A 14924-nucleotide genomic window follows, 5' to 3' on the forward strand; every position below is an offset into this window, starting at 1 on the left:
ACCTGTGAAGCCATCTGGTCTGGGGCTTTTGTTTGTTGGAAGATTTTTAATCACAGTTTCAATTTCAGTGTTTGTGATTGGTCTGTTTATATTTTCTATTTCTTCCTAGTTGAGTCTCAGAAAGTTGTGCTTTTCTAATAATTTGTCCATTTCTTCCAGGTTGTCCATATTATTGGCAAATAGCTGCTTGTAGTAATCTCTCATGATCCTTTGTATTTCTGCAGTGTCAGTTGTTGCTTTTCCTTTTTCATTTCTAATTCTGTTGATTTGAGTCTTCTCCCTTTTTTTCTTGATGAGTCTGGATAATGGCTTATCAATTTTGTTTATCTTCTCAAAGAACCTGCTTTTAGTTTTATTTATCTTTGCTATTGTTTCCTTCATTTCTTTTTCATTTATTTCTGATCTGATCTTTATGATTTCTTTCCTTCTGCTAACTCTGGGGGTTTTTTGTTCTTCTTTCTCTAATTGCTTTAGGTGTAAGGTTAGGTTGTTTATTTGAGATGTTTCTTGTTTCTTGAGGTAGGGTTGTATTGCTATAAACTTCCCTCTCAGAACTGCTTTTGCTGCATCCCATAGATTTTGGGTCATTGTGTTTTCATTGTCTTTTGTTTCTAGGTATTTTTTTATTTCCTCTTTGATCTCTTGGTTATTTAGTAGCTTACTGTTTAGCCTCCATGTGTTTGTATTTTTTACAGGGGTTTTTTTTCCTGTAATTGGTATCTAGTCTCATAGTGTTGTGGTCAGAAAAGATACTTGATACAATTTCAATTTTCTTAAATTTACCAAGGCTTGATTTGTGACCCAAGATATGGTCTATCCTGGAGAATGTTCCATAAGCACTTGAAAGAAAGTGTGTTCTGTTGTTTTTGGATGGAATGTCCTATAAATATCGGTTAAGCCCATCTTGTTTAATGTATCATTTAAAGCTTGTGTTTCCTTATTTATATTCATTTTGGATGATCTGTCCATCGGTGAAAGTGGGGTGTTAAAGTCCCCTACTATTATGGTGTTACTGTCAACTTCCCCTTTTATGGATGTTAGCATTTGCCTTATGTATTGAGTGCTCCTATGTTGGGTGCATAAATATTTACTATTCTTATATCTTCTTCTTGGATTAATCCCTTGATCATTATGTAGTGTCCTTCTTTGTCTCTTGTAGTAGTCTTTATTTTAAAGTCTATTTTGTCTGATATGAGAATTGCTACTCCAGCTTTCTTTTGATTTCCATTTACATGGAATATCTTTTTCCATCCCCTCACTTTCAGTCTGTATGTGTCCCTAGGTCTGAAGTGGGTGTCTTGTAGACAGCATATATACAGGTCTTGTTTTTGTATCCATTCAGCCAGTCTATGTCTTTTGGTTGGAGCATTTAATCCATTTACATTTAAGGTAATTATCAGTATGTATTTCCTATTACCATTTTCTTAATTGTTTGGGGTTTGTTATTGTAGGTCTTTTCCTTCTCTTGTGTTTCCTGCCTAGAGAACTTCCTTTAGCATTTGTTGTAAAGCTCGTTTGGTGGTGCTGAATTCTCTTAACTTTTGCTTGTCTGTAAAGGTTTTAATCTCTCCGTCGAATCTGAATGAGATCCTTGCTGGGTAATCTTGGTTGTAGGTTTTTCCCTTTCATCACTTTACATATATCCTGCCACTCCCTTCTGGCTTGCAGAGTTTCTGCTGAAAGATCAGCTGTTAACCTTATGGGGATTCCCTTGTATGTTATTTGTTGCTTTTCCCTTGCTGCTTTTACTATTTTTTCTTTGTACTTAATTTTTGATAGTTTTATTAGTATGTGTCTCAGCGTGTTTCTCTTTCAGTTTATCCTGTATGGGACTCTCTGCACTTCCTGGACCTGACTGACTATTTCCTTTTCCATGTTAGGGAAGTTTTCAACTATAATCTCTTCAAATATTTTCTCAGACCCTTTCTTTTTCTCTTCTTCTTCTGGGACCCTTATAATTCGAATGTTGGTGCCTTTAATATTGTCCCAGCGGTCTCTGAGACTGTCCTCAATTCTTTTCATTCTTTTTTCTTTATCCTGCTCCCTGGCAGTTAGTTCTACCATTTTATCTTCCAGCTCACTTATCCATTCTTCTGCCTCAGTGATTCTGCTATTGATTCCTTCTAGAGTATTTTAATTTCAGTTATTCTGTTGTTCATAACTGTTTGTTTGCTCTTTAGTTCTCCTAGATCCTTGTTAAATGTTTCTTTTATTTTCTCTATCCTGTTTCCAAGATTTTGGATCATCTTTACTATCATTACTCTGAATTCTTTTTCAGGTAGGTTGTCTATTTCATCTTCATTTATTTGGTCTTGTAGGTTTTTACGTTGCTCCTTCGTCTGTAACATATTTTTTTGTCGTTTTTTTTTTTTTTCTTGATGGGTGGGGCTGTATTCCTGTCTTACTGGTTGTTTGGCCTGAGGCGTCCAGCACTGGAGTTTGCAGGCAGTTGGGTAGAGCCAGGTCTTGGTGCTGAAATTAGGGTCTCTGGGAGGCCTCACTCTGATTAACAGTCCCTGGGGTCTGAGGTTCTCTGTTAGTCCAGCGGTTTGGACTCAGAGCTCCCACCACAGGAGCTCGGGCCTGACCTCCAGCCTGGGAACCAAGATCCCGCAAGCTGGTCATGGTAGTTAGGGTCCTGGCAGGATTAAAACCTGCAAAGTTGGAGGAAAAAGCACCCTTCAACGTAAGAGTATGCGGTTCTTGAAGGCTACCCAGATGTCTTACGTTCAGTAGGCAGTTGGGCGTAACTGATAAGGAACTCAAGAAAGAGACCTAAGCTGAAAATAGAGCCTTGGATGGTAGTTCAAGCCATGATATTTGATTTCCCAGGAAGAGTATATGCAGAGTTAGAGGAAAAGAGGGCTGACAACAGACTACCAACATGTAAGAGATAAGCAGAGGGATGGAGGCCAGTGAAAGAGGGAGGTGGGGCAGTCAGCGACAGAGCAGAGCCAGGAGGAGGAGCACAGTATTACTGGGTAAGGGAAGGGCAGAGCCCATGCTCAAGCACCAACCACTCTAAAGGGGTTAAGTAAGATTAAGCAGAGACATTTCCACCAGATTATGAGAACCGGGAGACATTAGTAACTTTAGAGAGAACACTTTTGGTGGGGAGATTGCGTTGGAAGCCTGATGGTACAGCACATCAAAGAGTGAACGGAAGATAAAGAAGCAGAAACAGCTGGTATAAACTGCTCTCTCAACATCTGGTGGGAAAGGGAATGATAGCAAAAACTAGAGAGCCACGGAGGATTTTTTTTTTTTTTAACAAGATGGTTCAACTGTGTTTGTGGGAAGAGGAGCCTGAGGATCAGGGAAAGAGGGGAAAAAATAAGAGTGAGTTCTCTGAAGATTTCAAAAAGAGGTGTGAGCGCACAATATGACTCAATCATCTTCATTTAACATGCCTGGATTTGTTCTTCACATACCAACTAGGAAATACGTAGTTAGCATCTAATTTACTGGGACCAAACCAATGAAGTTGTAGAATAACTTTCCTTGTAAAACCTTGCCTTTTCTTACTCAACGTTGCAAAAACATAAGCATCTTGGACTAATTTAGTTTCAGTCAAAAGGTGACAATTGTATGCAGTGAGAAAAAAATCTTTCTCTGCTATTTCAGTTCTTTTTTCCCTTTTTGTCAGGGAGAAATAATTTATAAAACACTTTACCAGATAACCTCTCATTTGGGGGTTTCCAGCATTGTACTGACAGCACATACACAACTCTGAAATCTAAAATCTTTAACCCGTCTGTAGGGTCCAGTTAGTCCCATCCTGAGGACTACGTGAGACCTTGAAACTAAGCTAAGTGGCTAGCACATTAGGTTCCTTTTAACTGCCCTGTGGTAAGCTATTCTGAAGCTGTTTAGATTTGTGGTTGGGCCTCAAACCATGTCTCTGGACAACATTCTGCTGGAGGCAGAACAAAGTTATATTTAATATCTGTGTACTTTAAAACAATGCTGCCCACTTTTTCTCTTATTGCTGGGGTCACTTGCCCTTAAGACTCACTGTACTTTCGGTGTATAAAACAGCAGTGTTTACTTATCCAATTGATTCTGCAATTACATGATTGAGCCAAGATGAAAACTGAGTCAATAAGAAATGCTTATAAAGCAGTAACAAACAGCCTTTTTTTCCAATACATGTACCAAATAAATTTAACTAGGAAGAAGAACTGAACTAAATATAAAACACTTCAAAAAGAAGAAAAAGAACATTATGCTTACTAAGAGTTTTGGCATGATCCAGAGAACATGTTCAGGGAATGACCTCTGTGGAAAGCACAGAAGCATTTCAATGGCTATGCCTGAAAACCTCTTTCTGTATGTTGTTCTACAACATTCTACCATAAACTTTCATCTTATAGTACATGAATTCTGTGTCAGGACTTCCTTGATGGTCCAGTGGGTAAGACTCCGTGCTCCCAGTGCAGGGGGCCGGGGTTCGATCCCTGGTCGGGGAACTAGATCCCGCATGTATGCCACAACAAAGATCCCATGTGCCGCAACCAAGACCCAGTGCAGCCAAAATCAATCAATTAATTAATTAATTATTGAATTCTGTGTCAACTTTTTGTTTTGCTTTATCTAAAAAAAAATTTTAAAGACCAGAATAACACAGTTTTAAAACAATGAAGCTATTTTTCTCTTCTTGAATAAAGAATTGCCTTTCTTCACAATTCAGAGAAGAAACAAAAATCCATGTGCTCAAAACTCCCATTATCTTCCTGCCACCAAATCTACAAATGCACCTGTATCCACCCCCTCTTCCCTTATCATAATAGAAGCAATGGGCCTTATCCTAGCAGAGGCCAATTGCCCCTCTCTGATCCCCATGTCCCCCTTCTCAGGGACCTTGATGCCTTCAGCTATCCCCTCTTGTTTTGTATTTTCAGTATCTCTCTTTCTGTTTCTCCCTCTCTCTCTTTCTCTGTAATGGAATCACACTAAATGTGTTCTAGCATCACTCATCTTAAAATAACAAAAATAACCCTCCCCCTGAACCACACATTCCCCTCTGGCTAAGTCTCTCTCTTTAATCCCCTCCGGAACCAAGCCTCTCAAAAGTTTTCACTTGCATCCACTCCTCAACCCATTCCAATCTGGCCTCTCCCACCAAATCTCCACTAAAATTGCTCTTGATAAGTTCATTAGCTGCTCAGTCAGATCTGACACATACCCTTTGAAGCACTTTTTCCTCCTTGCCTTCCCCAACACCACAACGTTCCTAGGTTTTCTTCTGGGTTTTTTTTCTGGCTGATCCTCCTCTGTATTCTTTCTCAGCAACTCCTTTCCGATCAGTCCTCTACATTTTGGAGTTTTCAGGGCCCAGTTCTGAGTCCTCTTCCTTTTTCCACTTGACAAGTTCTCCTAAGATGACCTCTCTACGCCTGGGCTTTAAACGTCATCTAAATGCCAGTGATGCTAGAATTTTTACCGGCAGCCCAGACATCTTTTCTGAGCTCCAGACCCATGTCCCACTGATGAATGAAAGCACAATAGTTTAGATGAGCCTGGGGGCCAGACCACTTGGGCTTCAAAACTAGTCCTTCTACTTACTTCCGGGGTAATCCTGTGCAAGTTGGTGACCTTTACAGTTTCCCCATCTGTAAAATTAGAAAAATAATAAAAGTACTTACTTCATAAGTTATTGTGTGGATTAAGCGAGTTGATAAAAGCACCTACTGATCCTTTGTAGCACATAGCAAGGTTTCATTATCATGATTACTATTACCATATGTGTCCATTAGAATATGTCAAGGTATCTCAAAACTTGACCTGTATACAACTGGGTGCTATCTTTTCCGTCCACTCCAAATGCAACTCCCCTGGTTCACCATCTGTGAGTTCTAAGGCAGAATTCTAAGATGACCCCGATGACCCTTTGCATGACCTCCTTCCCTTGAGTGACCGAATATGATGAAATATCACTCGTAGGATAAAGGGATTTTGTTGCAGATGTAATTAAGGTCCCAACTCAGTTGACCTCATGATGGGAAGATTGTCTAGGTAGTCTGACCTAATCACATGAAGCCCAGAGAAGATCTGGAAGTCAAAGAGTCAAAGCACGGGAAGCATGTGACACACCTTTGATGCCTGAAGATGGAGGGGCCAAATGAGAAGGAATGCAGATGGCCTCTACCAGTTGACAGAGGCCCCCGGCCGACAGCCATTGGGGAAACTGAGACCTCAGACCAATGACTACAGGAACGCAAATCTGGCAACTACAACAATGAGCTTAGAAGTAGACTTTCACCCAGAGCCTCCAGACAAGCACTCTGTCTGGCTACCATCTTAATTTCAGCCATGCCATGGAAAATTTTAACTTACCAAATTGTGAGCTGATAAATGGGTGCTATTACAAGCCACTAAGTTTGTGGTGATTTGTTATGCAGCCATTGAAAATTAATACACCATTTGAACAAATGGTACCTTCAAACATATGTTTGTTCCAGCTCGAAAATCCCATATCACTACCACACCAAGTTCTGCTGATTCTATCTCCTAAATATATCTCAAATATATTCATGATTCTTAATCTCTAATTGTTACCCAATCCAAACCTGTATATTCCATCTGAACTTCAGCAATAGCCTCCTAACTGGTCTCCCTTCAAACAATCTTTCCTTCCATCCTCCTCAAAGCAAGGGAGTTGTTTTTTACAGTACAGAACTAATCTCTGAAAAATCCTTCAACAGCTTCACACTGCACTCAGGATAATGCCTGAATGCCTTATCATCACCTACAGAACCCTGCACGAACAGCCCTAGCTACCTTCTCAGCCCCATTTCCTGTGACTTTCCTGCTTGGACACGATGCTCAAGCCACAAAGGCCTTTCTTCCAGTAACCCCAGTGTACCAAGCCATTTCCCACTTCAGGGCCATTTGTCTTACTTCCTTTGTCAGAAATGCTTAACTGACCCCCCTACTCTTCACCCCATGATAGCCAGGGACTCAGCTTGAACATTCCCACTTCCCTCACCCATCCCCTGAGGCCCGGCCACCCTGTTAGACTCTCTCATAGAACCTGCACTTCTTCACCGTTTATCACAATTGCAATCATATAGTTAGTTACATGATTATGTATTTAAGGTCTTTCTCTTAGGTATAGTTCAATGAAGGTAGAAGCCATGTCTAATTTGTTCCCTGCTAAAACCCAGCATCTGCTATGGTGCCAGGCACACAGTGTCAACAAATCCTTTATGGCTGAATAAAACCGTGGCTGTTTTGCCCAACTTATACATGACAAAATTATGTCAAAGTTACGAGTTTGATTTGTGCGTGCCCATTAGATTTGTCCTACTCTAGTCCTAATTACGATGTTTGCTTACAAACAAAGGACAGTGGTATAAAGGAAAAATGGGCAACTTCATGGGAAAGGGTTAATGCAAATCTACTGCTAAGTGTTCATGCCCTCCTAAGGCAACACCATTCATTTAGATATGAAGTGCAACATTATCCTTATTACATATTTTAAATAGTTTTTCCTTTAGGAAAAACATGTAATTCCACTCCAGTATTGAAGTGGTTTGAGGACAAAGTACTTCAGTTGACTGAATTTTCCTATTAATGATGGGGTATTCCACTAATGTAGAAAACTGCCTGGTACAAAGACAGCCCTGTGTATGACTTCCACCATCTTGCCAATAAAATTTCTTTTTAAAAGTATGCCTTGATTTTATTGATTTCTCATTATGTATTTTTTAAAAACTCTAAAAAGGTATCAATTAATCGGAGACCTCACTTTTTTTTCTTTTTAGAAGAAATATAAAAATAGCACGAACATCATGACAAAGATTTTATTTAAGAGGCAAAATACTGGGTAGAAAGTCAAATATCTTTCCATATTGTCCATCTTACTCATGGTTTGTATCTATGTGTTTGTTTGTATATAAATGCATTTAATTATATATTTACCTAATTCCTGTCTTGGCCCAGAAAAGACTTAAGGCAAAATAACTAAAGCATAAGAAAAGAAGAAAGAAAAATAAGAAGAAAGATTAGGGACAGAAAATGACACCAGGAAGAGGCTCAAGATGCCTGCCAGACCACAATTTTATGTGGTGTAGGCTTGAGATGTAAAGCATTCTAGCCACCAACTTGATAAAAGAGGGCTGCCCCAGGGATCCACTTCACAGCATTCCTATGAAAAACAGAACAGCTGGTCAAAGCAGCTCAGCTAGACTTGGTACTAAGATCAGAAAGGAATGTCTTCTTGGGGATTCCCTAGAGACAACATCATTCTACTTCTACTAAGAATGACATTTGTTACCATTTTCTACTAAATAGTTGTTTAAATGACTAACTGCTTCATATTGTTATCCTATTCAGTTACCCAAGCCTGGGGTAAAATTATCTCCTGGTTCATCCAATCTTAAGCAAGATGTGTTAGCTCCCTATTGCTGCTGTAAAAAATTACATAAACTTCATGGTTTATGAACAACATAAATCTGTCTTATTATAGTCCTAGAGATCAGAAGTCTCAAACCAGGTCTTAAGGAGCTAAAATCAAGAGACAGTAGAGGGCCTCCCTGGTGGCGCAGTGGTTGAGAGTCCGCCTGCCGATGCAAAAAAAAAAAAAAAAAAAGAGAGACAGTAGAGCTGCATTCCTTTTGGACACTCCAGGGGACTATCTGTTCTTCACCGTCTAGAGCCTGCTCACATGCCTTGGCTCATGGCCCCCTTACAGTAATGGCTTCGGTCCAATCTCTGATGCCCCTGTTGCATCTTCTCTCCCTCGATTTCCATTCTCACAACCCCTTCTCTCTGACCTGCTGACCTCCCTCTCATAAGGACCCTGTGATTACATTGGACCCACCTGGATAACTCCCCATCCTTAATCACATCTGCAAGGTCTCTTTGCCATGTACAGAAACATTTACAGGTTAGGACATGGACATCTTGGGGGGAGGAGGTGTATTTTTCAGCCTACCACACAAGACTCTATTTACCTGTTTGCAGCTACCTGCAATTTACAAATTGTAATGATGTGTCAGAAAAATAACAATGTAAGGCCAAATTTACATAATAACAGTAAAGCCACAAATGGAAAACTTAATCAAAATTTTTTTACTTCAAGAGTTAATCATAGGATTCTTTTAAGTACCAAGTTCACCTTCTTTATTCCAAATAATTTGATATACAAAAATATTATTTACACAATGTTTTGTCAGGAACACACTAGTTACATAAAAAGAAGCACACCGCCACAAAAACTTGAGTGTGAAATAAATAAAACTGCAATACCGAGTACTGTGCCAAAAATCGGGAACTTTAACTCCCTATTCTCCCTTCAGTCACAGGGCAGGGTGCCTACTGAGTACTAAAAAAAAAAAAAATGAACTAGCCAGCTCACTCACAACTTTAGGAAGGTATAAAGTCCAGAGAACTTCCTTGATTTTTTGGAGGAACAGATATAGTTGAACCCACAGGGGCACTGCTAGAGACAAACATAATGAGGGCAAGATTCTATCTTAGACCCTATTCACCTTCCCTGAAAAACAAGAGGAATGTAGGAGTGCTCATACCATTGAGGTGCACCAAGATCTGTAAACCATTACAGGAGCTCAAAGGAGAAAACTGTGACAATCCCTCCCTCCCACAGCATTTTGGGATTGACATCTCTCAACAGTGTATTTAACTGTGAAGCTTCAGTCAACATATGATGCTATTATGCTAGAGTTTCCCTAGAGGAATTTTCACCAAGCAGTAGCTTCTTTTTCAGGGTAAGAATTCAATCCTGCCCATCAGATCACTTATGTCTCCAGGAAGCTGAGATTTCATGATTTTTTCTTGCTTTGCAGTAGAGGTTAATGTTGGGTCTGATACAACAGTTGACTTGTCACCTGAGAAGCTTCCCCCCGCCAACCCCCCACCCCCGTTATAGACTGCAAACACAAAATATACTTGAAACCCCCTTGATTTAAGGGCTGAGATGCCACCTACTTTGCCCAAATAGATCATTTTCTTTTCTTTTTTTAATTTATTTATTTATTTATTTATTTTTGGCTGCATTGGGTCTTTCTTGCTGCACATGGGCTTTCTCTAGTTGCGGCAAGCGGGGGCTACTCTTCATTGCGTTGGCAGGCTTCTCACTGCAGTAGCTTCTCTTGTTGCGGAGCATGGGCTCTAGGCACACAGGCTTCAGTAGTTGTGTCACGTGGGCTCAGTAGTTGTGTCTCGCAGGCTCTAGAGCACAGGCTCAGTAGTTGTGGCGCACGGGCTTAGTTGCTCCGCGGCATGTGGGATCTTCCCAGACCAGGGCTCGAACCTGTGTCCCCTGCATGGGCAGGCAGATTATTAACCACTGCGCCACCAGGGAAGTCCTAGGTCATTTTCTTAATCTCTAAAACTCATGGTAGAAAGAAGAGATTTCCTTATAAGTCTAGGCTCTAGGGAATTAAGATAGGGTACTATCAAAAACCTATTTATATTTTGACCATCCAATGTATCCTATAAAGCTAACGATAGAGCACAAGTTCTGCCTACTCTTCTCAAGGTGAGAAAAGTGTGAAAAAAAGGGAAAAGTGCACACACAAACACAATATATATTTATACATGTATAATATACAAAAGGAGAGCTGCATTGTTCTCACAGATAACTAAGATTGTCACCGAAATTTTTCAAAGTGCCTTTTTCTAGATAATCATTATGTTCCTAAAAAGCTAAGTATAAATAAAATCATTATAAATGGAATCATATTCAAAGAGCATCAGGGAATTATTTTTCAATGGGATTCAATCATGAATCCTCTGGCAAAACAGAATTATCTTTTAAAGTAAATCAACACTTCTGACTTTTGTCTATACCAAGATTTCCATAGAAATTCCATTGAAGACCAACTTAATGCTGCTTTGGATATAACTCAGTCCAACACCTTTACTTTATGTATCAGTAAACTTAGACTCAGAAAGGCAAAATGATTTATCTCAAGTCACATAGCAAGTTTGCGGCAGAGCTAGAAATATAATCCACCCTCAACCTCTGTTAGCCTTTACTTAGAAGACCCTAAGTATGGATGACAGCAATCAAATATGTACGATCTTTAATTGGAGGCAGAAATCAATCAAGCATATTTTGGGGAAACCAGACAGAGACATCACAGAGAAACAAAACTAGAGACAAATACCTCTTATGAATATAGACACAAAAATCCTCTACAAAACACTAGCAAACTGAATCCAGCATGGTGTATAAAAAGAATTATACACATTACCAAGAGGGATTTATCCCAGGAATACAAGGTTGGGTTAACACTCCAAAATTAATTCATGTAATACACCTTATCAATAAAAACAAACAAAAAAAAAACCACGTGATCATCTCCCTAAATGCAAAAAAAAAAAAAAAATCGATGCCTTTTCATGATTAAAAACACCCAAACAAATTAGGAAGAGACTTTCCTCAATCTAATAAAGGGTATCTATGAAAAACCCACAGCTAACTTCATACTTAATGGTGAAAGACTAAAGCTTTCACCCTAAGATCAGGAATAAGACAAGGATGTGTGCTTTCACCAATTCTATTGAATACTGTGCTGAAGGTTCTAGCCAAGACAATTAAGCAAGAAAACTAAATAAAAGGCATACACATTGGAAAGAAGTAAAACTATCTCTATTTGCAGATGACGTGATCTTGTAAGACATCCAATAAAAAGCATTAGAACTAATATACTAGTTCAGCAAGGTTGCAGGATACAAGATTAATATACAAAAATAAGTTGTATCTCTATATACTTTTAGTGAACAATCCAAAAATTAAACTAAGAAAATAATTATTTTACAATAGCAGGAAAAAGAATAAAATATTTAGGAATAAATTTAACAAAAGAAGTGTAAACATATAGTCTGAAAACTACAAAATGTTGAAAGAAATGAAAGAAGATCTAAATTAATGGAAAAACATTCCATGTTCATAAATCACAAGATTTAATATGCTAAGATGGCAACACTCCCAAAATTGATCTACAGATTTAATGCAATCCCTACCAGAATCATAATTGGCTTCTTTGCAGAAATATTGACAAGCTAATTCTAAAATTCATATGGAAATTCAAGGGATCCAAAATAGCCAAAACAATTTTGAAAAAGAAGAACAAGGCTGGAAGACTCACAATTCCCCATTTCAAAACTTACTAAAAAGTTACAGTAGTCAAAACAGTGTGGTGATGGCATAAGGACAGACACAAAAATCAGTGGAATTGAACTGAGAGTCCAAAACTAAATCCATACATCTATAGTCAATCGATTTTTGACAAGAGTGCTGAGAAAATAAAATGGAAAAAGAATAGCCTTTCAACAAATGAGGCAAAAACCTAAATGTAACAGCTAAAATCATACAACCCTTAGAAGGAAACAGAGATATAAAATCTTTGTAACCTTGAATTAGTCAATGATTTCTTAGATACAATACCAAAAGCAAGAGAAAGAAAAGAAAAAATAAATAAATTGGACGTCATCAAAATTAAAGACTATAGTGCTTCTAAGTTTATCACTGAAAAAAAAAGATAATCCACTTTATGGGAGAAAATATTTGTAAACCATATATCTAATAAGGGATCTGTATTTACAATACATAACTCATATCTCAATAATAAAAAAGACAAAATAACCAATTAAAAAATGGGCAAAGGATCTGGATAGACATTTCTCCAAACATATACAAATGGCCCATGAGTACATGAAAAGATGCCCAACATCATTAGTCATTAGGAAACACAAATCAAAACTACAGTGAGATACCACTTCATACTCACCAGGAATGGCTATAAGCAAAAAGACCTACAATAACAAGTGATGGTGAGGATGTGGAGAAACTGGAGCCCTTGCTAGTGGGACTGTAAAGCAGTGCAGTCACTTTGGAAAACTTAAGTTAAACATAGACTTACCACGTGATCCAATAATTTTACTCTTAATATGTATCCAAGAAAAATGAAAACATAGGTCCATGCAGAAACTTGTACACAAATGTACATAGCAGCATTATTCACAACAACCAAAAGGTTGAAACAACCCAAATGTCAATCAAATGATGAATGGATAAAATACAGCACATCCACACAATGAAATATTACCTGTCAATTTAAAAAATGAAGTGCTGACACACGTTACAAATGGATGAATCTTGAAAATACTTTGTTTAGTAAAAGAAGCCAGTGATAAAAGATCACATATTATAAAGTTCCATAATAAGAAATGTCCCTAGGCAAATACACAGAAAGCAGAATTAGCAGTTGCCTAGGGTTGGGGATGGGTTGTGGGGATGTGGAGTGACCGATATAAATGGGTAAGACGTTTCTTTTTAGGGTGATGGAAAGTTCTAAAATTAGATTGTGGTGATGGTTGTGTAACTATAAAATGTATTGAATTGTACACGTAAAACAAGTGGATTTTATGGTATGTAAATTATATCTCAAAAAAGCTGTTTAAAAAAAAAAGACATTGCAGCTTCTCCATTCAATCACTTGTTCTGGGGGAGCCAGCTGTCATGTAATGAGGACATTCAAACAGCCCTATGGAGAGGTCCACATAGCAAGGAACTGAAGCATCCTGCCAACAACATGTGAGTGAGCTGTCTTGGAAGGGAACCTCCTGCCCCAGACAAGTCTTCAGGTGAATGCAGTCGTGGCCAACATCATGACTAAAAACTCATGAGAGACCCTGAGTCAGAACCATCAGGCTAAGCACCTCCTGAATTCCTGACCCACAGAAATCATGATGCTTTAGGCCACTAAGTTTTGGCATAATTTGTTGCACAGCAATAGGTAGCTAATACCCCTTCCTTGACCCTCTCCTCAGTGTCAGGCTCTCTCTCCTAATGACGGACATCTAAGGAAATGTCTTCCCAGCAACCCTTCCTCTTCTAAGAGTTTAGTTTCCGCCCCCCGCTGCTGCATCCATATGTTCACTGTAGTAGCTGTCATGTTAGTAGAACATGATCCCGTTCCCTGGCCTTAGTTGAACAATCCGAAAGTAGGCACCTTACCAAAGCCAGGCTAATAAAGTCCTTCGCTAATATTTTTGTACCTGAAGCTGATAAAAAGGCAGTGTCTCTCTGGTACCGAGAGCTGTAAGATATAAAACTTGGGGTATGTCAGCAGCCATGTTCCTTCCCACGTGGAAAAAGGTGAACAGCAGTGGAGAAGAATGAAGCCATCACATAGAGACAAGCAAAGAAGCAAAGATTCAAGATGGAGAGAGTACAGACAGCATCAGTCTCTGGTTTCAGGGATTCCTGATGCAACTCAGTCCTTTCAGGGGGAAGACCACAATGTGTCTTGTAACCCCAGCATATAAAACAGAACTCAGTACATAAGAGGTAATGAAATATTTATTGAATAAATGAATAAGATAACCCTTCCAATAGTACCCCCTCTTTTTTGTTGCTGTGGTTCAACAGAGTTAGATTTGAAACCTGGAAGTCCTAAACCTCTTCTTTGCTAACTTTATACTCTGTATATCCTTCTATTATTACATTATGACAATATATCCTAATTACTGGTTTACATGGCCTCCTCCCCTACCATCAGAGGGCAGGAAATTTTCTCATTTTTTGTATCATCAGTACCATTTAGCCTAGAAAACAGAAAGTATCAAGAAATGTTGAACTGATCTAATCATTCCTTTACTCTTGTGATCTTCAGATCTACATGCAGCCAACATCTCCTGACCGCCTAATCTGTGCCAACCAAACCAACAGTCACATTCAATTTTCACATTCGGTAGATGAGAGAAGTGAGTGTGAAAGAGTTGAATTGACTTGCCCAAGTCTACATAGCTAGTAACTGGCAGAGCTGGGATTTGGAACTAAGTCTTCCAATTCCATGTCCAGGGATGCCATGCTATTTGGTCTACACTACTGGAACACTTTCCATGTCCTTACATGTAACTTGTTGCCTTTTCACTCATCCTACAGCAGA

The 14924-nt window shown here is 38.9% G+C and overlaps 1 protein-coding gene across 2 annotated transcripts in view; it reads right to left on the reverse strand.

Moving 5' to 3' along the window:
* The window catches only part of RPS6KA5 (ribosomal protein S6 kinase A5), a 189266-nt gene that overhangs the window by 172025 nt on the left and 2317 nt on the right, over positions 1-14924 (reverse strand). Inside the window, exon 2 of one of the 2 annotated variants that reach the window (XM_082617202.1) lies at positions 5566-5612. The exons of the other annotated variant lie outside the window; for it this stretch is intronic. The gene's annotated coding sequence lies outside the window, so the exon portion shown is untranslated. The remainder of the gene's footprint in view (positions 1-5565; positions 5613-14924) is intronic. 2 annotated transcript variants of the gene reach the window in all.

The sequence above is a fragment of the Mesoplodon mirus genome, assembly GCF_964341445.2.
Source record: "Mesoplodon mirus genome assembly, chromosome: 4".
NCBI classification, from domain to species: Eukaryota; Metazoa; Chordata; class Mammalia; order Artiodactyla; family Ziphiidae; genus Mesoplodon; species Mesoplodon mirus.